The sequence below is a fragment of the Aethalodelphis obliquidens genome, unplaced genomic scaffold (assembly GCF_003676395.1).
Source record: "Aethalodelphis obliquidens isolate GAN/ISIS:26980383/991018 unplaced genomic scaffold, ASM367639v1 scaffold44, whole genome shotgun sequence".
NCBI lineage: Eukaryota > Metazoa > Chordata > Mammalia > Artiodactyla > Delphinidae > Aethalodelphis > Aethalodelphis obliquidens.
Window position 1 is genome coordinate 15239642 of NW_020837988.1, and position 21214 is coordinate 15260855.

Sequence of the window (21214 nt, forward strand, 5' to 3'; positions counted from 1 at the left end):
CAAACCCAATAACAATATCATATATGACCAGTCCTAGAAATGACTTCAGGAAACGTAGATCCTAAGGAATGTATATTTTGCCAACAAGCACAACAAGAAAGGCCTCAAAAAGATTCAGGCCAACATTTTCAAGACACTGAGCACCTGTACAGAGGCCAAAGAGGTGCTCATTAAGCCCAAAGTAATCAAATACAAGATCTTAAAAAGTGCCAGCCCTAAATCGGACAGGCTCACCCATACCATCCATCCCAGCTTCTAGAAGTATGCTTATTTTCATACTGTCAAGAGTACCAGGTTTAGCAACCAAACGGTGAGAGCCAAAGCCCAGGTCCCACAGAGTCCTCCCAAAGAGTCCAGAAAAAAAGGTTTTTGTCTATCAACTCTGAGGATCAAAGGATTCTACAAAACTTAGACTACTGTCTGCAGGCATCTCCTTTTGCTGTTTTATATAAATACAATACAAAGTCCCCCAACTCACCCCAAAAGAGAGAGAGAACCATACAGTTTTTAATCTCAAAATCTGTTAACATAACAAATTACGTTAATATTTAACTGTCCTTGCCTTCCTGGAATATACTGTCTTTTATATACACTGCTGGATTTATTTTGCTAATATTTTATTTAGAATGTTTGCTTGTCTACTTATGAGTAAGACTGGACTGATGTTTATAATAGAAAAAAAATGAAAACAATCGTAGTATCCATCTGTTGGAGAACAACAGACTAAACTATGGTGTAGTATGCTATGGAATGTTATTCAGCTTTTTAAAATTAATTAAAACTCCATTTACTAAACTGGAGACAGCCATGACATATTCTTAAATAAATAAAGCAAGTTACAAAAAGCCTGTGTGTGTGTGTGTGTATGCTTAAAGGTTTTTGAGCAAAGAGAAAGATGGTAGAAAACAAAGTGTTGGTTACTGCTGGCTAAACAACAAGGTCAAAGTGGAGAAGGAAAGGAAAATATTATTTTTTTCTTTATTCACCCCGGTTTGGTTACTTTAGTGGTTGCAAGCGGAGAAATACTTTTGTAATTTTTTTAAAAAAGCAGAAGCGTGGGGGGGAAGGGGAGAGATACCAATTACCTACTATAATTAATGACAAATTAACATTTGTTAACAACTAATAAATGGCTACCTTTAATACATCCAAAGACAAGATAGAATTATATTATCTAAAACAAGGAGAGGAATCATTATGAAGTTCATTTACTTAAAAATACAAAACAATCCTGGGGCTTCCCTGGTAGCTCAGAAGTTAAGAATCCCCCTGTCAATGCAGGGGACACGGGTTCAAGCCCTGGTCCAGGAAGATCCCACATCCGGGGAGCAACTAAGCCCGTACACCACAACTACTGAGCCTGCTCTCTAGAGCCCGTGAGCCACAACTACTGAGCCCACGTGCCACAACTACTGAAGCCTGCACACCTAGAGCTTGTGCCCCGCAACAAGAGAAGCCACCGAAATGAGAAGCCCACGCACTGCAAGGAAGAGTAGACCCCGCTCGCCGCAACTAGAGAAAGCCCACACGCAGCAACGAAGACCCAACGCAGCCAAAAATAAATATAAATAAATAATTTTTTTTCAAAAGGTAAAAAAAAAAAAGAATGATTAAAAATACAAAACAATCCAATCTGGAACCAAAGTCGCATATAAGTGGTCTTTCTAAAGGCATTAAGCAAGATGTCTTCAGGATGAACTAGTTTTTATCTTACAACTAGCACAAACTGATCAGTTCATGGATATTACAACGACCAAGAATAAAACTAAGATAAAGTGAGTCACGTCCATTTAAAGAAAAATAGTCGGTGGATTACTGTTCGCATGATATGTAAACAGATTAGCAGAAATGGGCAAAATGTTACAGAAATCCTTGAAGCTTGGGAAGAAAGTGAGATTTTGATAGCTTGTTATACTAAAGAAAGAGGGGCAAACTTCTTTTGATGTATAATTTTACACTGTAAATAGACAAGTCCTTTTTATTAAGTAGATCACAAAAGACAATCAACCACCATGACTGTCACAAATTTTTTAAAAAGAAAAATTACAAAAAGCTAACAACATGGCGCATGGTGGTGAGTGAGTGGGGGATAAAGGTATCAAACAGAGAACACTTCAGTTGTTCACAAAAATGAGAAATGTCTGTAAAAGTAGAAAATATTCACATGATCAAACTGAAAAAAAAAATTGTCAAAGGGCTCAATGTCTCAAGAAGTGCTGAGGTTTGCTATTTTATAGAGGAAATTAAAAATTAATTTTTCGCAAGTTTGTGGTACTTAAAGGGAAATAGTGCAAAAAGAAATGCATACTAGGAGTCTGCCTAAGAGTTTATATTTTTAAGTTTACAGTTATTCAAGAACTTTTTCTCAGCTCTCATCAAATCCTTCATAAAAGAAAATTTCAAAGCACAAAATTAATGAGTAGCCGAATTACCACAGGTTTTTTTGTTTTGTTTTGTTTTAAATACCTTGCTAGGCTGAAAAGACAAAATAACAAGGAAAAGCTGGACAGACAATGCTAGTAAAACACTGTGGGGCGGAGCTATGTGAAGCACACATCAAAAAAACAGAAATCCAGGGCTTCCCTGGTGGCGCAGTGGTTTAGAGTCTGCCTGCCGATGCAGGGGACACGCGTTCGTGCTCCGGTCCAGGAAGATCCCACATGCCGCGGAGTGGCTAGGCCCGTGAGCCATGGCCGCTGAGCCTGCGTGTCGGGAGCCTGTGCTCCGCAATGGGAGAGGCCGCAACAGTGAGAGGCCCGCTTACCGCAAAAAAAAAACAAAAACAGAAATCCAGGACACTTTCCAAAACCTAATAAAACTTACCATTCATTAAGATCTAGACATTGTCCTAAGGATTTTTCACTGGCATTATTTCATTTCATCATCATCAAAACCCTGCAAGAGAGGTTTTAGCCCCTCACACAGCTAGTAAGTGACAGAGTGATAATCTCAACCTGTTTTCATGATTCAAAAACTCACAAATTCATGTTCTCTCTACTATACAAAGGGTCTCATGATTGTAAAATTTCAAAAGCTACTTACAACCAAACAACAGGATTGTCACATCCTACAATATAGCAACATCTGAATAATAGCTTCCAAAGGAAGTCTCTCTTCCTCTTTAAATCCCTAAAAAGGAAGAGCTAAGATTTTCTGACGCTGAAGCAGCATTTGAGTGTGCAGTGAGTCTACATCCCACGTGTCTACTAAAGCTGATTACCTTCATTCACCCTAATTCACAATCTTTGGGAGCTCCACAGGATTCCATGGAATTTGAACAGAAACAGAATTCTAGAGTACAAATACCCATCAAGCTTCCTTAGTTTTGCGTTATCAAATTTCAGCAATTAGAGCTAGAAATTGTGGGACCTCACAACACAAGATTAGGAACAAAGGGCTACAAAGAGACTTCCTTCATTTAGGCAGAGGGAATTTACTGAGATGTGAGGCAGAGTCTCCTGTCTAAATGATTAAATCACAGTATCTACATACCCACTCCCATTTCCAAATTTAGTAACTAACGAATCGACTTATGAGGATAGATCCATTGGTGGGGAAAGGGAATTTCCATGGCAATAAAAAACTGGTGCCGTATCTCTTCATGTTGTTCATCTCTATGATCAGATATGTCATCTGATATAATCATATATGATAATGCAAGCATGGTGTTACAGACAAGCATGGCTACCTGGTCCAAAGACATCTGCTTGGAATAACAAAAGTTTTCCATTATTATTGCTCACATACTTTTCATTGTGAATTTTATGTCTGTAGTACTTGCTAATATTTACAAAAAGAAATATATAAGTCACTGTTTTTCTTTTCATGATACCTTTGCCATCTAAAGAAGACAGTAAAATTTATCAACATTGGCCAGTGAAACTTTAGGAAAGTGACAAACTTTAAAATATTTTTTCAACTATATTTTTCCTGGAGGTAGAGTGAATACCCAGGACACAATTCTGAACCGCAAATTTAGTTATTTAAGGAAGAATATGATATGTCTACCTTCAACTGAAAGATTACAGTAGTTAAAGGTAACTACTTACACATAGTAGTCAATAAATATTTAAGTGAAGGATTTAATATATTAATATACTGCATAAAACTCCGATTTTTCCAACATAACAAATCTAACTCAACTCATATACCTTAAACATAACGTGTCTGTACAATAAACTAATATACAAAAATCAATGTTTTTTTCATACGACCTTTTCTATACAAAATAAGTATATGAGAGACTAAAACCGGAGCAAACAAAGAAAAATGTTCTCTTACATGCTGTGCTCCAAAATCTCTCCACTTGGGATACCTCTTCTGAGAAAAAAAAGTAGAATCGAATAATGTATTTTGGCAGAAACTTCTTCAGGTAGACATAATATGGGTGTCATAAGGAGGCATAAGATGAGCCTGTCAGATAAATCATTACTAAGGCAATTAGATTTTTTTAAAACATACCAACAACATTATTCACTATAACGCAACTACTTGGTTTAAATAACTGACACCAGAATCTCTCAAGTTCCGATCAAAAGAAAGGCATTTGAGAAGTAAGATATACCATTCACTGAATAAAGGCAGAAATTAATATTATGGGGAAGGAAAGGGTAAAGAAAGGGTGTGATTACGACTAACACCAACTTAATTCTTTTGCCTCTTAAACTTAGTCATGTTTACCCTTAACTACTCAAGAACAAACAGAAGTTGAACATAACAAGATACTGTTGTAATGTGTGGCCCATAAAAAAGCAACTTACCTGATACTTATTACATCCACAAACATAGCTTTCAAAGGATTTATAAACATTCTGTAAATAAAATAATTTGACCTAATAAAAGAAATTTGTTTCCTGAAAAAAATTATGGTATTAGAATTATTTACTTAGAGCTTTCTAGAATACTTTTTTCACTGATTGCATCCTCAACCTGCTTTAGCCTCCTAAAACCCAGGCCCAAACAGCTTGTTCTCCATCTAATATTATCTCTTTTTAAAATTTATTTATTTATTTATTTTTGGCTGCGTTGGGTCTACGTTGCCGCACATGGGCTTTCTCTAGTTGCGAAGAGCAGGGGCTACTCTTTGTTGTGGTGTGCTGGCTTCTCACTGCAGTGGCTTCTCCTGTTGCGGAGTACGGGCTCTAGGCTCATGGGCTCAGTAGTTCTGGCACACGAGCTCAGTAGTTGTGGCTCTCGGGCTCTTGAGCACAGGCTCAGTAGTTGTGGTGCACAGGCTCAGTTGCTCCGTGGCATGTGGGATCTTCCCGGACCAGGGCTCGAACCCATGTCCCCTGCATTGGCAGGCAGACTCTTAAACACTGCACCACCAGGGAAGCCCCATCTAATATTATCTTGAATCGTAAATACTCAAGGTAAAAATATCCTCTAAAAGAAAGAAAAAGGACATTGGGTGGGGAAATATAGCTGTAAGTCTTTAAGCTCTTCTTGTAACCTATTTCTCTCCACAGACTTTTAGAGATTCATCAAGGTCATGATGTAGTCTCTCAATCACCATACAGACATCTCCTTGACTCATTTTTTTTTAAATTGTAAACAATCTTCATCTAATACAAGTTATTACAAAAGATGCTATTCAAATAAACCAAGTGGTAGTTTTCATGGTATTATAACAAAGACTAAACTATTTATTTACACAGTGCCTTCTCTCCAAATGACAATAGTATTTGATGACTACAGGCACTCAACAGATACAATGCCGAGAAAAAAAAATCCAAATAGTTAAACTAACTTCCAAACTATTTTATAACATTTGTTACCTCGATCAGACTCGTACTAGAAAAGTAAACAACCATCTGCAACCGCTTGTTCTAGCTCCTTGAAATAAAATCTGGGTACCATCAGTAAAAATATTACAGCTAACACTGGTGATCATGTATAAGTACAATCCAACATAATTCAACTAGTGTGCCCAATCCGTACATCTCAGAGATTCAATTTTAATTCTGTTGTAAGAGGAAGTAATACGACAAGGAGAGAATTTTGATGCATTCCTTTAATCATACTTATTCTTCCTTATATCTAATTAGCATCAACTACCTTACAATTCCCCTTTGGGAACTACTGGTTTAGTATACTCTTTTCTAGGCCTACTTCCTTCTCCATTCAAAACAATGCACACAGTCATTCAGAAAATACTAAAAGAACAAAGGCCTTCATGAGGAAGGGCGGGGGAAGCTAGAGAGCTAGCATGAGACAGTCAAGAATCAATGACAGAAGAGGGAAATAAATCTACTACCGTTTAACCATGTTAGTAAAACTTTATGATAAAGATGCAAACAACAAATTAGGTTTTATAAGTATGCTAAAATGAACCATCAACCCATATAAATACAGAGCACGATCTGAGTCTATGACGGTTTATTAAATAAACTAAAATATATAAACATACAAGAATAAGTCTTAGCCATAATCAGTAAATTGCCTTATCAACCAATGTATATAAAAATGAAGTAAGTGTTTGATTACATGACATATGTGATTCACAGAATGGCACAAAGTTTGATTAAGAGAAGAAAATAATTGTTAAGTACAGGAGGTGATATTCCATTTCTTAAACTGGGTGGAAGGTATATAAGTGTTGGCTGCATTATTAGTCTTCTACACTTTACACATTTTTACAAATATTATTTCATATGTAGTCGGTATCTATAAAACAATGTTTAAGTGCAAGAAAAATCTGAGCAAATATTTGTTGGAAAAAAGAGGTAAAAAGTACATATACATCTAATCCGTTTTTGCTAATTATTTTTTTTAAATAAATAGAGATCATAGGGACTTCCCTGGCGGTCCAGTGGTTAAGACTCTGCGCTTCCACCGCAACGAAGAGTAGCCCCCACTGGCTGCAACTAGGGAGAGCCAGTGCGCAACAACGAAGACCCAACGCAGCCAAAGATAAATTAATTAAATAAGTTTTTTAAAAAAGTTTACTATGAGGTTAGAATTTAAGAAAAAGAAAAAAGACTGCGCTGCCACTGCAGGGGGCACAGGTGTGGCCAGTAAATAATTAATTAAAATTTTTAAAATAGAGATCGTAAAAACGTAAGTAGGTAGGAAAATAAGTTTCCTGTAGAAAACAATTTCTATAGCTCTACACAGAGATCTATATACTATTTCTTTAAAAGCACCACTAAACCTTTGCTGCACACTACGTGTACACACATATACACACAGACATACACACCAAATTACTTTAAAGTAAAACTTCCTACCTCCAAAGATCCCCCCAAAACCAACCTCCATCACAAATATTACCTTAACCCCATAAAAAATACTGATACTCCTCTACTCATAATCCCAGAAATAAATTACAAAAATAAATTCCTAAAGAGAAATGTTCATACTGTAAGTAACTATTTTTGGTGTATGTGTAGGCTTAGCATTTATGAGTCTTACTACCTACTTGGGCCTATCCACATCTACAGTATTTGCTTTTTTATGATGGGCACCTGCATTTTAATGATGTGTGTCAATACTAATTTGATTGAGGGCAATATAGTATATTTATGAAGAGCACAGAGTGTGGAGCCAGAGTTCCTGAATTGGAACTCAGCTCTTCCACTTGCTAACTAACTAATCTATTTAACATCTCAGTGTTTCAGTTTCTCATCTGTAAAATGGAAATAACAGTACATACCTCGTAGGGTGTTGGAACTGATTAAAACCTGCGTAACGGGACTGGCACAAAGTAGGTGCTATGTAAGGGTGAGCCATTACTACTAGCACTACTAGTAGTACCATCTTCCCAAACGTACTGAAAACATTCTTAGCAATTCGAATTACTGGCTAAAATTAGATACTATTAAAAATAGACATTAAACCTGAAGCCTGACTGACAGTAAGTTTAAAGCCCTGCAACTCTGAATAGGTGATTATAAATCTACATACCACTCTATCAAGAACAATCTGGGGAGAGCGGCTTTCCAAAGTGCAACTATCAATTTCTTCCCTTACACAAGGGGGCAGTGATAACAAGAAAAGAACTGGGCTCTGTGACACCTCCTCCTACAGACAGTAGGGGGTGGCAGTACATATGGCTTACAGTCAGAACAAAACAGGAAGACCCAACAGAATTGCTCTTTATTCTCCTCAGGCCCTCTCCTCTATGTTTTAGGCCCAACACAGCCTCAAGGTGAGAGACATATCAACAGAAAAGACTAAAACCCAAAATTAATCACCAAGGAAAATCCAGTTTTGCCTTTGAAGCAAATAATCCCTCAATGGCTAAATCTGGATCCAGGAGGAAGCCAATCAGTATGAATTTTAATTATCTGGCAAATTACTTACTGTTCTTCTTATAAGAACAACATTCAGGCAAGTAACTCCGTTTCTCTGCAAGAATTGTAACATAAGACACTAAAATCTCATCAATAATTAACTATACCCTAATGAACACATGACGATATTTCTGCTTGTTTCATACTATACAGACATACACTCACTGAATGTATATAAGTTATATTAAATAGCTCATGGAGCTGTCTTTTGTTACTTCTGAAATTCCAGCTATGTTCTGACAATCCTCTCAAAACACAGATGTTCTTCTTAAATGGAAGTCACAATGTTTTGCAGCATGTGGGTAATGATATATATATACACACACACACAGAGAAAGAGAGAGAGAATGAGAATATTTAATATTTCATTTCTGTGCTCACATTCCTGAGATGATCTACCTGGGAAATGCTGCAAGAAGCGTTCCACTGACAGTATCCATGTTGTTGCTTTTTATGCCACCTTTATTGTATTCAATTTTTTTCCAATTTTCCACCCCAACATCAAGAATATTTCACTACTGTCATTCACCATAATTAGCCACTGCAACAGCTTTTGGCTTCAAACCCTTAAAATGCCTGAAAATTTATCCCTTTTGTTCACCATATTGTTTTGTTTTCCTCATTCCAGAAATTTTCACCTGTATAAAACTGAAGAAAGGGGCACCTATGAAAAAACGTCCCTTTGCCTAATGATCTTGAACTCAGAATTATGGTCAAGATGTGGGGTGGGTTTTTTGTGTGGTTTTTTTTCTGGTTTGTTTTTTTCCTTTTCCTGGAGAGGAGCAGAGAAGACAGTGCAAGACACCCAAAACACCAAATCTTCTTCCTAATATTAATTACCATTGTTTATGTTTGGTGAAAACCATTTTAAACATTCCACACCTGGAACACAACACAGGATACAATTATATCAGTGCTCTACACGCTGACGGCAAACCCTGGAATTATTTAGCCCTATTTTTTCTTTCCCATCTCACAACCAGACACAATTTGCTTGTTTCTTTCACGTGGGCACTATCTCTATCTCAAAAAATAGCGTATCATAGCTCCTCTCGATTCCCTGTGTTAAAATATCTAGCCATGAGCCTTATTAATCTCTTCTTAGACTACGCCTCCTTTCCCAGAGAAATTAATAATATCACTAATAACACTTCTACCGTGAATTTCAACGCCACACAGGCCAACCCACCCTGTGCCTTACCTGGCACATTTCACAACTACTTTCATGCTGCATTCAGGGGGCACATTTTACAACTCGTTCTGCACCACATTCCCTGCCACGTTCAGCAATCTGCCTCGCATCTCCTCCTGGGTCCCCGTCATCCGGAGACTCTCTCGGTACCAAATTCCATGACACCTTCGGTGACACCGAAGTGGCCGATCCCGGACCCATCCGAAGCCACCCCGAGTGCCACATTTGGAGCCAACCTTCCCCACGCCCTGGACACCGGAGGCACTCCACTGCCCATTTCGCTGCCTCCCCGCTCGCCCCCGCCCCTCTCCCTGGAGCCCAGGCGTCGGAGGCGAACGCCGCTGTCACTGAAGCAACCTTCCCTTCCCGGGCTCCCGGGGTCTCTCACCTGCCGCTCTGAGAGGGGTTCGCTGCACCTCGGGGTCAAGCCCGAGTCCCCGGGGTCTCCTGTGAGAACCGCGCCGCCCGCCGGCGCCGCCCGCGATCCCAGAGCACCTCGCTGCGCTCCGACGCCCGCTGTGGGTCTGCGTCCGGGAAAGGCGCGGCCCGGCGGCTAGCGCAGCCCTCGGCGGTCCTCCTGTCAGCGGCGGCGCGGGTGCAGGCTCTCGCCCAGCGCGGCGGCGGCGGCGGCGGCGGGCAACTTGCTCCGCCTCGCGCGCTGCACAGCCAGGAGGTGAGCGCGAGGGGGATGGGAACGGGGGCGGGGCCGCCCGAAGGAGGCACGGAGGGCGGCGGCTGGAGGGCAGCGCTGGCGGCCCCGAGACCGGCACTCGGAGCGCTCGCAGCTTCACCCGCCGGGCGGGCGGCTCGCACGAGGCAGCTGTACAACCGGGCCCCGCCGGAGCAGCGCACCCAGCAACCCGCGCCCGACCGGCCGCTCGCTAGCGCCGCCGCCGCGCCGGGGGCGTCGCACCCTCAGAGGCCGCCCGCAGCCCCGCCCCCTCCGGGCCGGGGTGGGGAGGAGCGCGAGCGCGGAGGGAGAGCGCGTGCGTGGGAGCGCGTGCGTGGTGGAGCGCGCGCGCCCCCGCCCCCTCCACCGTTTGGGGGTGGGGAGTGGCGGAGAGAGAGAGAGAAGACCGAACCGTTTTCTCCGCGGAGAGGTTTGGCCCTGGCTCTGCCTCTCTGTGAGGTCTGGGCATTTCTGTTTCCTCAAGGGGCTTTGGCTGGTGGGGTCGTGGGCATTCAGTGGGGAAGAGGGGAGGGGAGCTCAATAGCAGACAAGGCCCTGGATGGTTCGGCTCCGCCCACAGGGTGATGTCACTCTCGAGGTGCTGCTGCTGTCACGTGCGCCCACTTCTGGGCCTGTCCTGATGCTTTGATGGCCAGAACGTTCCTCTAGATTTTCCCCACTTAAGTCACCTCATACACATATCACTCCTAGAAGTCGTCGAACCCTACAAATGTCAGTTATTCTTTCCCTGATGCTTAATTGTAATCTGTAGACTGCTTCAAAATGCCATAGTTGGCTGGTGTAGGAAACAGAATGAAGTGCAAAACCAGGAACGGGGGGATAGTGGGGAGGGGAGAGAGAGAAGGGAGAGCTATTATCTAGAATCATTGCTGAAATTCACCAACCACAGCTTGAGAGCCTGAGGTGAAGTTGTGACGCTGCTTCTGTTGCTGCCAGGTTGGACAAGAAGTAATGTGATTTTAAGGGCTAGTTGTTAAGGCACGGAAAGCCACCACAGCAAAGCCTCCTTGAAGGTCATATTTCCCTCAATTCCCTCCACCTAGATCTTCTTCCCCTTTACTCTTCCTTTCCTTTGCATCGTAGAACAACAAGTCAACTGTGGAAGATATCGGCACATAAATTTGTTCGTGTGCTTTAAGATGATGCAAAGCAATCACTGTTACCTACTCTGCCTGGTTAGCCTTTCTTCCCTAAACCGAGATGACCTTTCGTGGTCATCCATTCCTTAATGAGACACCATGATTGGAAATAGATACACCAGATTACTTCAGTCAAGCAACCTGTGTCTGTGGTGTTTCTAAGATGGAGAGATTTGATAACAGTCCTTTAATCTGCTGCATCCAGGATTTTCTTTGTGTTTTTTTCAAAATTAGCATTAATTTCAGAATAATGCAGGAAATTGAATATGAAGCCATTTTGCAACAGCTAGTCTCTACAGTGAATTCTTGAAAAGTCAGAGCTAGAGCAGCTTTGAATACTACAGCTAAAATGGCAAGATGAAGGATTGGTCTATGGAATCTTTTGGTGAAACTCCAAAAAGATTACTCCAACTAAAACCTATTTATCTATGGTGATAGAGTCAGAGTAGTGATTACTTTGGAGGAATTGAATGAGTGGGGGGGGCAGGAGGGAGCCTTCTGGGTTGCTGGAAATGCTCAATACCTAGATCTTGTTAATGATTACAAGGGTTAACATATGTGCAAAACGATTGGTGTGCTTTACTCTATCTCAATTTTTAGAGATTTTTAAAAATTGTATACACAAAAGAGGCATTACAGCGTCATCAAGATGGGAGTCTGGAAACCTAGATTTGAATGTCAAGTGTCACCCACCACTTACCAGCCTATGAGACCTTGAGCAGGTCTGAGCCTTCTTTTTCTTTATCTAATATGGGTGATGTTACCTCACAGGATGGTTGTGAAGATTAAATGAAATTATATTTGAGAAGTACTTATCACAGAGCCTGGTATATAATAAACGCTCAGGAAACATTAGCTATTGTTATGCTATTCTTGTTGCACTCAAATTTACCTTATTTAATTCTCTTTTGGTCTTTTTATTTATTTTAAAGATTACTTTGATTCTGAGCCTTTGCCTGTGAGTTTCACTGAGCTAATAACATTCCTTTCCCTAAGAAATAACAAAAGGTGGTTGGGGTGTAATGTATTGGTTTTCAAACTGGTTCAGGTGGTAATACTTAGAAATTATGGTGCTCATTGTGGAACACCATGAAATATTGTTAAATTGAAGTCTGCCATATGGACTTGACACAATTTTACTAGCACTAAATCTGGCTACATTATGTTTATGCAGATCTCCCACATATTAAAAAAAAATGTATTTTTAAGAAATAATACATCTGCGTTTTTCCTCTACAATTTGTTTGCAACTTTTCACTAGAAAGTACCAAAAGTTTAATAACAATTCACAAAATGAAAACCTTTAAATTCCTTCTTCCTGGAAATGGGAAAAATACTGTAACTGTTCAATCTTAGCAGCAGAGCTCTTTATTGGATTTTCCCACAGTAAACTCTAATAGCTGTGACCCACAGGGTCTCTTGCTCTGATGAAGTGAGTAACTCTGACTCACTATCCTCATCATACTTCCAAAGATCCGTCTCCATTTCTTTCAGCCGACCTTTCCAAGATCCCATGTTCACACTGAGCAGTGCCAGTGCCCACTGGAATGAACTTATTGCTTCTCTGTTTCAATCATCTAACATGATGCTACTCAGCCAGTTCTCTTCCACATAGTTCTGCTGTTAAGTCTTGCTGTTTGCTGCCACACTCTTAACTTTGTGGAGGAAACAGTCTGTCCCTGACAGAGGTAAGGGTGGGGTACGGTAGGGATGGAAAGCAACAAGGTAGAGAGAAGCCACCTCTGTTCTCAACTCCTCACCCTGATTTCCTTTTCGGTCACTAATACCTGAAATCCTGAGAATGCTTTTTTTTTTTTTTTTTTACCTACTAAAACTCCATTCTAGTCAAGATGATAATTTAGTCTATAACTTAAACTTGGAAACATAATTTATGCCATGTAAGAGGAAGCTGTAAGTAATTGTCCATGAAGTGGCCCAACCATACTCTATACCTCCCAACTTTTCAGTGCCATCTATACCATTCAAAATTACCTTCCTTGCTTTGTGAACTCTGCACAATCACTCACCTCTGCATATGGCATATGTCTTCCCTGGCACCTCCAAGTCTCTTAAGTAAAGCATCAGGGCCACCTCTCTCTCCCTACTGAATAAAGAGTCATAACATCTACCATTGATGGATTGCCTACTGGCTGCAAATACTTTACTAAATGCCTTGTATATACTACTTCATTTAATTCTCACAACATCCTATCAGGTAAGTTTTTGTTTTTGCTTTTTTTATTTTATTCATTTGTTTAATTTTTGGCTGCATTGGATCTTCGCTGCTGCACGTGGGCTTTCTTTAGTCGCGGCGAGCGGGGGCTACCCTTTGTTGCGGTACGCAGGCTTCTCATTGCAGTGGCTTCTCTTGTTGCAGAGCACGGGCTCTAGGCGCGCAGGCTTCAGTAGTTGTGGCACACAGACTTAAGTAGTTGTGGCTCGCGGGCCCTAGAGCACAGGCTCAGTAGTTGTGGCGCACAGGCTTAGTTGCTCCACGGCATGTGGGATCTCCCCGGACCAGAGCTCGAACCCGTGTCCCCTGCGTTGGCAGGTGGATTCTTAACCACTGCGCCACCAGGGAAGTCTGAGTTGCTATTTTATTTCTTAACAAAGACAAGCAATGGCGTGAACTCTAAATAGACATGTTGCAAGTCAAAAAAACAGACCAGAAAGCAACAGGTGTGAATGAACAGAAGAGTATTTACTAATCAGGGGAGAAAACATCAGTTGGTAAGAGGTTGGAAAGGTGGGACAGGACTGAACTGAAGTGGGTACTGCCCAGGAAGGGAAACACCCTGGAATCTCTGAGCAGAAGAGTGACAAGAAGACAGTGTTTAAAATATTCATCTCATAGGGTAGATTTGAGCATGGAGGCACAAGTAATGATGATATGGGTAAGATACTACTATTACTATTTAAGGAGCTAAAGAAGAGGGCAGCTTTAGTCAAGAACTGTGACAGTAGAGATAGAAAGGAATAGTCCCAACAGCCATTGCGTGGGAAGAATTAACAGAACTTTCTGAATAACTGAATGCAGAGGGTAAAGAACAGTGAGAAATGAAAATACAGCAAAATGACAAGACTAACTGCCTAGAAGACTGTGGTGCCTGTGACAGAAGCAGGGGAGTCAGAGGATTGGTGTTAAGGAGAAGAAAGAGATGGTTTTGGCATATTTTGTGTTGTAGTTCTTTACTGCTTTTGAGTTACAAATCACTTCTTTTGAGAATCTGACAGAATCAATGAATCCTTTTCTCAGGAAAAAAAAATGGATTCATTCTTATACATGTTATATGATTTGTAATGGACACCCATGGATTTGGCTGCTGGAGAGCTCTTGACCCCAGCTGGGCACATTAAAGCCCTTTCTGGAATTTTTGTACTTTATATCCAAAGGATCAAGTCGATCTGTCCCTAATAACTGAAGCAATGGATGCTGTTAGCTGATGTGTTTCCTAACACATGAGCCTGAGAAACGAAGAATGCTCAAATGCATTTGAGTCCATGGATCCTTCACATTCCTATTCTTGGATTCCAGGACGTTTCCTAGTCCTTTGTTGAAATTCCTCCATGGTTCAGCTTGTTTGAGCCTCATTTCTGCCATTTATGTGAGAGGTCTGGTTGATTCGCAGGTTAAAGGTATCAATTGAAACCCACCCATGGGCTCCAGGTAAGAACTCCTAATTTAAAGTAACTTGGAAATAGCTAGTAGAAAGATGGGATTTAGGTGAGAAAGGGAACATAGTGAATACTCAAGGAGAGGGAATATAGCACAGGTGTATAAGAGCAAGGACCCTGGACCCAGACTGCACTCAAATCCTAACTTAACTGTTTACTAAATGCGTGACCACAAGCAAGTTACTCTACATTCCTAGATTTCAGGATACTCATCTGTGGATTGGGGATTAAAAACTATACCTACCTTATAGGGTGGATGTGAGGCTTAGGTTGGTACAGGTGCAAGTACCTGGTCCATAGCAAGTCTCTATGGACTATTATCATTCAATGTAACAGGCCTGTACCTAGGTATTTCACATGTTATATTATTTAATCTAATCCTCATAAAAACTTTACAGGATTGGAATTATTCCCATTTTACTAGATGAAAACATTGTGGCTCAAAATAACTTGCCCCAGATCCCACAGTAAGAGACAAAATCCAAATTAAAATACAGAATATTTGAATAGAAAATGAAGAGGAAGATTTTCATTACAATTAATAGAGCATACTACCTATCCTAAGAATTAAGGCTACACCACTGTGTAAGAGCATAAAACGTTCATTCATCTGCAAATGCATGAATATTATAATTCAATGTATTTTAAAATAACTGAGGAGTGGCATTGTATAAGAAAGTTTGAGTTGTTCCAAAGTTGAAACTATAAACATTGATGACCACCTATTTTGCACTCGTACTTGATACATTTTTTCTTCAAGGACAACATACTAAAGGAATCACAACACTGTCATCATCAAGGGTATTTATTGTGCCCTAATACAAAGATGATGCCACTGACCCACCACTAATAAGACATGAAGATTGAGTTGACTCTCCAGCATTGTGTGGGTTTTATTGAACCTGCCATATCCCCTCACTCAAAGCACCTAAGTAGTTGCAATGTAGTTAACTATTAAGAGAGGCAATCAGCAGCAAAGGGAGAATGATTGGCCTTCACAGAGAATGACCACACAATCATGGTTTAGTACCACAGCCCTTATCAATTAGCCATGAGTAAGAGTAAAGGTAAGAATGCAGTAGAGTTGTGTAAATTGTCTTTGTTTTCTTCACATAATGGAATTATTAATTAATTTCTTTTTAATAAAAAGAGGCCTTAGATAATTTTTTAATTAATTTTTATTGGAGTATAGCTGATTTACAATGTTGTGTTAGTTTCTGCTGTACAGCAAAGTGAATAAGTTATACATATACATATATCCACTCTTTTTTTAGGTTCTTTTCCCATATAGGCCATTACAGAGTATTGAGTAGAGTTTCCTGTGCTATACAGTAGGTTCTTATTAGTTATCTATTTTATATATAGTAGTGTGTATATGTCAATCCCAATCTCCCAGTTTATCCCTCCCCTGCCTTTCCCCCTTGGTAACCATAACTTTGTTTTCTACATCTGTGACTCTATTTCTGTTTTGTAAATAAGTTCATTTGTACCAAGGAAATGATTTTTTAATATAAGGGAATTATAGCTTTGTTGATGTGAAATGTAGAGATGTTATAGTTATTAAAAAGAGGTGGGAGAAAGAAAAGTTAAGGGAAATGAAGGTTTCGATTGGTTCCGAAGCCCAAGTAACAATTTCTCTAGATTTAGTCAACCTGACACACAATGTGAAAGGAACAAAAGGAAGTAAAGAATCAGAATTCAGTAGAGGAAAAGGAAAGGAGGCATTTTAATATTACATTATCAACCTGATAATTGTAATAAAACTTCATTTGTGTGAAACTCTGCTATCTGACACTCTCATCTATCTGAAGTATGGCAAGGAACCAAGGAAACAAAGGAGATGGAAAAAGACCGCTGCAGAAACAAAATAGAGCTCACCAAAGTCCATGCCCTAAAGATCACGCCCATTACTCCTAGAGATTTATCGAAGCCCTTTCTCAGAGGCTATTAATTTTTACTTGGATTCGATTTTAAAAGACCTGGCAACCTGGCTTCCAAACTCATAAAAAATCAGAAGCGGTAAACTAGAAGAAGAAGGAGAAACTATCCCATATAGGCATGCAGATAGCAGTGAGAAGAGAACACTGCAAGTCTGTAAGCAGGGCAGAGAGGAAAAGAGGCATAAAAATTGACTTAATGATCAAAAAAGCACAGGAATTTAGTGCCTTTAGCAAGGGAAAAACAGTTCTACGTACCTCCATAGAGCTTGGGGAAGAAATTTTTAAGTCTGAGTCTATATTAACCCTGAGTAAATCAAGAAAATTATATTCAATATACAGACATTCTCAGAGTTTTGCAGCACTCAACGTTATGTAAGTAGTTCCATAAGGCACATAATGAAATTTTGAAGATACGAGAGATTTTATTTTATTTTTTTTGGCCACACGGCATGTGGGAGCTTAGTTCCCCAATCAGGGATCGAACCCGTGCCCTCTGCATTGAAAGTGCAGAGCCTTAACCACTGGACCACCAAGTCCCCAATATATGAGAGATTTCATATCACATTGAGAAATGCAAAGAAGTCAAGTGTGTAAATGAACACTGCAAAATAAGTGTACAAGGCCAGAGGTTGCCGGTTCAAGGAGATAATGGCCTTCCATGGTCAGTCTTGCATGGCTTTTGTCCCCATGCAGATTCTCGCTGCATTAGCTCATGTTATGACACTACTGTTTGTTTGTTCCCCATTTTGTTACTTTCTAATCATGTCCAAAAAGTGGCTAAGTGATGGGAAGAAGGCAGGACCGGTTTATAAGAGTAGGTAAAATGAATGAGAGCAAAATATTAAAACTTTAAACAAGTCTGAAGATATTTTCACCCTACCCTGATTTTGTGTTATCCAGAACCTTTCAGGGGATATCTGTATTATGCATAAGATAGAAAATATCACTAATAGGAATATATTTTAAGGAACAATCCAAAATAGAACAAAGATTTATGCACAAAGATGTTCATTATGGCAGTATTTAGCATTTTAAAAATTGGAAGCAATCCAATTTACCAACCTTAAAGAATGGTTAAGTAAAATATGGTACATAAAAATTTGATGGACAATTACGCAACCATAAAAATTATATTTTGGTAGTCAGGAAATTTGTATGACATAATTTTAAGTTAAAAAACAGGATACAGGGCTTCCCTGGTGGCGCAGTGGTTGAGAGTCCGCCTGGTGATGCAGGGGACACGGGTTCGTGCCCCGGTCCGGGAAGATCCCACATGCCGCGGAGCGACTGGGCCCGTGAGCCATGGCCGCTGAGCCTGCGCATCCGGAGCCTGTGCTCCGCAATGGCAGAGGCCACAACGGTGAGAGGCCTGCGTACAGCAAAAAAAAAAAACAGGATACAGGGCTTCCCTGGTGGCGCAGTGGTTAAGAATCCTCCTGCTAATGCAGGGGACATGGGTTCGAGCCCTGATCGGGGAAGATCCCACATGCCATGGAGCAACTAAGCCTGTCCACAGCTACTGAGCCTGTGCTCTAGAGCCAGTGCTCTGCAACAAGAGAAGCCACCACAATGAGAAGCCTGCGCACCACAACGAAGAGTAGTCCTGCTCACCGCAACTAGAGAAAGCCCACGTGCAGCAACGAAGACCCAACGCAGCCAAAAATAAATAAATAAAATTAATAAATTTATTTAAAAAAATACAGGATACAGAATTGTATATGCAACATAATCTCTACAATGTACAGAATACATAGAAGATGAAAAGCTCTCATTAATCATGGCCACCAAAAAAAATTTTAAACCTAGGAAAAAACTATATATGCAATACCCACACAAAGAAAACTACAAATATTCACTGAAGGAAAATAAAAACTGCATAAACAAAAATGCATACCATGTTCCCTGATGGGAAGACTCACGATATTGTAAAGAAGCCATTTTGCCCAAATAATTTACAAATTCAATGTAATTCCAATCAAAATTATAATAGGATTTTTAACAAAATTGACATGCTAATTCTAAAATTCATCTGGAAGAGTACATACTTAAGAATAGCTAGGTATTTTTTGAAGTATAATGAGGGGCCTCTTCCTACCAGATATCAAAATATATAATCACAGTGATTAAAGTGTGATATTGGGTCACAAATTAAAAAAATAGATTAATGAAAGAGAATAGATCATCAACTACTGACACAAATATATGTGGGAGCATTTCAAATAATTGAAAATAGATGTTAGTACATCTATTGGTTATCCATTAAAAAAAAAAAGATATATCTCTTACATCACACCATTCAAAAATAAATTAATTAACTTCCCCTTCCCAGAAACTGGCCTGGTCAGGGTCAAGGCCTGAAGAGCAAGGTTGAAGACCAGCATGGCTGGGATGGGCAGAGCTGAAGCCAAGCAGACAGCAGGCCACAGGGTGGGGCAGAGGAAACGACATGGCAGGGAGATCTGTTATGTCCAGGGCTCTTGGGCAAACGGGGAAATAAAGGAAGATGGTGAGAGCAGGTTTCTCTTTTGGAGAAGGGAGTTGCAAGTATGGAAAGTGAGAAGCCTAAAATGAACTGTATAATTTTGGATTGGAGGAATTGGTGTGAACTCAACGTTTTATATATCTGTGTTCTAATTTGGATGCTTGTGCTAAGGTTATATAGGAGCATGCCCTTGTTTTTCAGAAATATACAGTGAAGTATTTAGAGGTAAGGGCTTCATGTCCACAATGGATCAGATGTCTCAAATGGTTCAGAAAAAAAATACTACATGTATATAACATATATGTAAGGTGGGGAGAAGAGAGAAGAGATGAAGCAAATGTAATGAAATGATAATAATTGGGGAATCAAGGCACATAGGTTATGGGAGTTCATTATGCTACTCTTGCAACTTTTCAGTGAGTTTGAAATTATTTCAGAATAAAAAGTCGTAAAAATAATTTCCAGATGTATCAAAAATCTAAATAATTCTACTTCCTGGAATCTATCCCCCAAATTTCTCACATATACACAAAGATGTATATGTACGAGTTCATATTTAGAAATAATAATTAAAAATGTAGGACATATGCATCAATAGGGAATGGTTAAATAAATTATAGTATATGGTTAAATAAATTATAGTATATCCATCCATGGAACGGTGTGCAGGCATAGAAAAGAATAAGGTAGATCTGTATGTACTGACAATGCACTGACAACTCAGGTTGTGTGCTCCAGGTTGTGTTAAATGGAAAAGCAAGTGACAGACCAAGAGGTAGAGTATGATCCCATTTGTGTTTTTTTTAAAAAGTTTTTAAAAAATCTGCTTTGGGTGTGAGTTGTGTGTATCTGTGCATAGCTATGTTTATAAACAAATTTTAAAAATGGTCTGAAAGGATACACACCAAGCCATTAACAATAGTTAACTCTAGGGAAGGAGAATAGTAGTATACTTTCCAGGTTTTCCATAGTGGCATGTAATACTTTATTATCAGTTGAAAAAAAGCCTAAGTACAAAAAGGCAGGAATGTATACGATACATTCTGAAAGATTTCCTCTCAAGGTGATTATAATATTTACTGCTGGGAATTACCTTGGGTTATCTGGAAAACTCCTAGTCCAAAGGCTGCATATAGGGAATTGACCTTCCAGTGGACTGTGCCCAGGAACACTTTATCATTAATTTAATAGAGGATTAGGCAGCCGGCTGAGCCACTCCCTGCTTGCCAGGCCACCGTCCAGAAGTGAATTCCCTTGCAGCTCTCCAAAAGGAGGTCAAACAAGTCCCCAGGGACTCTCAACAGAAAGAAGTTGCCAAAGGCTAAATTTGGCATGCAAGCCAAGCCCTGGACCGGGATAAACTGTGCCAGTGCTTTTCAGTTACGCTTTCAAGACCTCAGTCAGAATATGCAGGACTAGATAGCTATTTTCAAGAGTGGCTTAGCAGCTCAAATTGGAAACAACTGTTCAAACCAGAGTTTGGGGGTGAACTTGAAAATGTAAAATTCCTCCTCTGCCTCCTTAACCCCTATTATCTCTTATTTAAAGGATATTTAAATTCCCTTTCTTTTCTCTTGCTCCAAGCAATTTATCATAGTGATAATTCCTGCCAACCTGATCAGATTCTGCAATTCTTAACCAGGAAAGACAGACTAGCCATCTTTTTCATTTTTCTTTTTCTTTTTTAAGTGTAAATGGCCAGTTTTGTATTTAAGTTGCTTTTTTTTGTGGGGGGGGGAGCTCTTCTTCATATACAGTGTTTTATTGAGTTGTAATTCACATACCACCAGATTCATCATTC

The 21214-nt window shown here is 39.9% G+C and overlaps 1 protein-coding gene across 8 annotated transcripts in view; it reads right to left on the minus strand.

The window, feature by feature from the left end:
- TANC2 (tetratricopeptide repeat, ankyrin repeat and coiled-coil containing 2) overlaps positions 1–10365 on the minus strand; it is a 358600-nt gene extending 348235 nt beyond the window's left edge. For 2 of the 8 annotated variants that reach the window (XM_027081266.1, XM_027081261.1), the window contains exon 1: positions 9875–10289. The gene's annotated coding sequence lies outside the window, so the exon portion shown is untranslated. Of the gene's footprint in view, positions 1–4281; positions 4367–9874 lie in introns of all 8 variants that reach the window. The other 6 variants (XM_027081269.1, XM_027081263.1, XM_027081270.1 and 3 more) reach the window with 4 other exon arrangements.
- Between the last annotated feature and the right edge of the window lie 10849 nt (positions 10366–21214).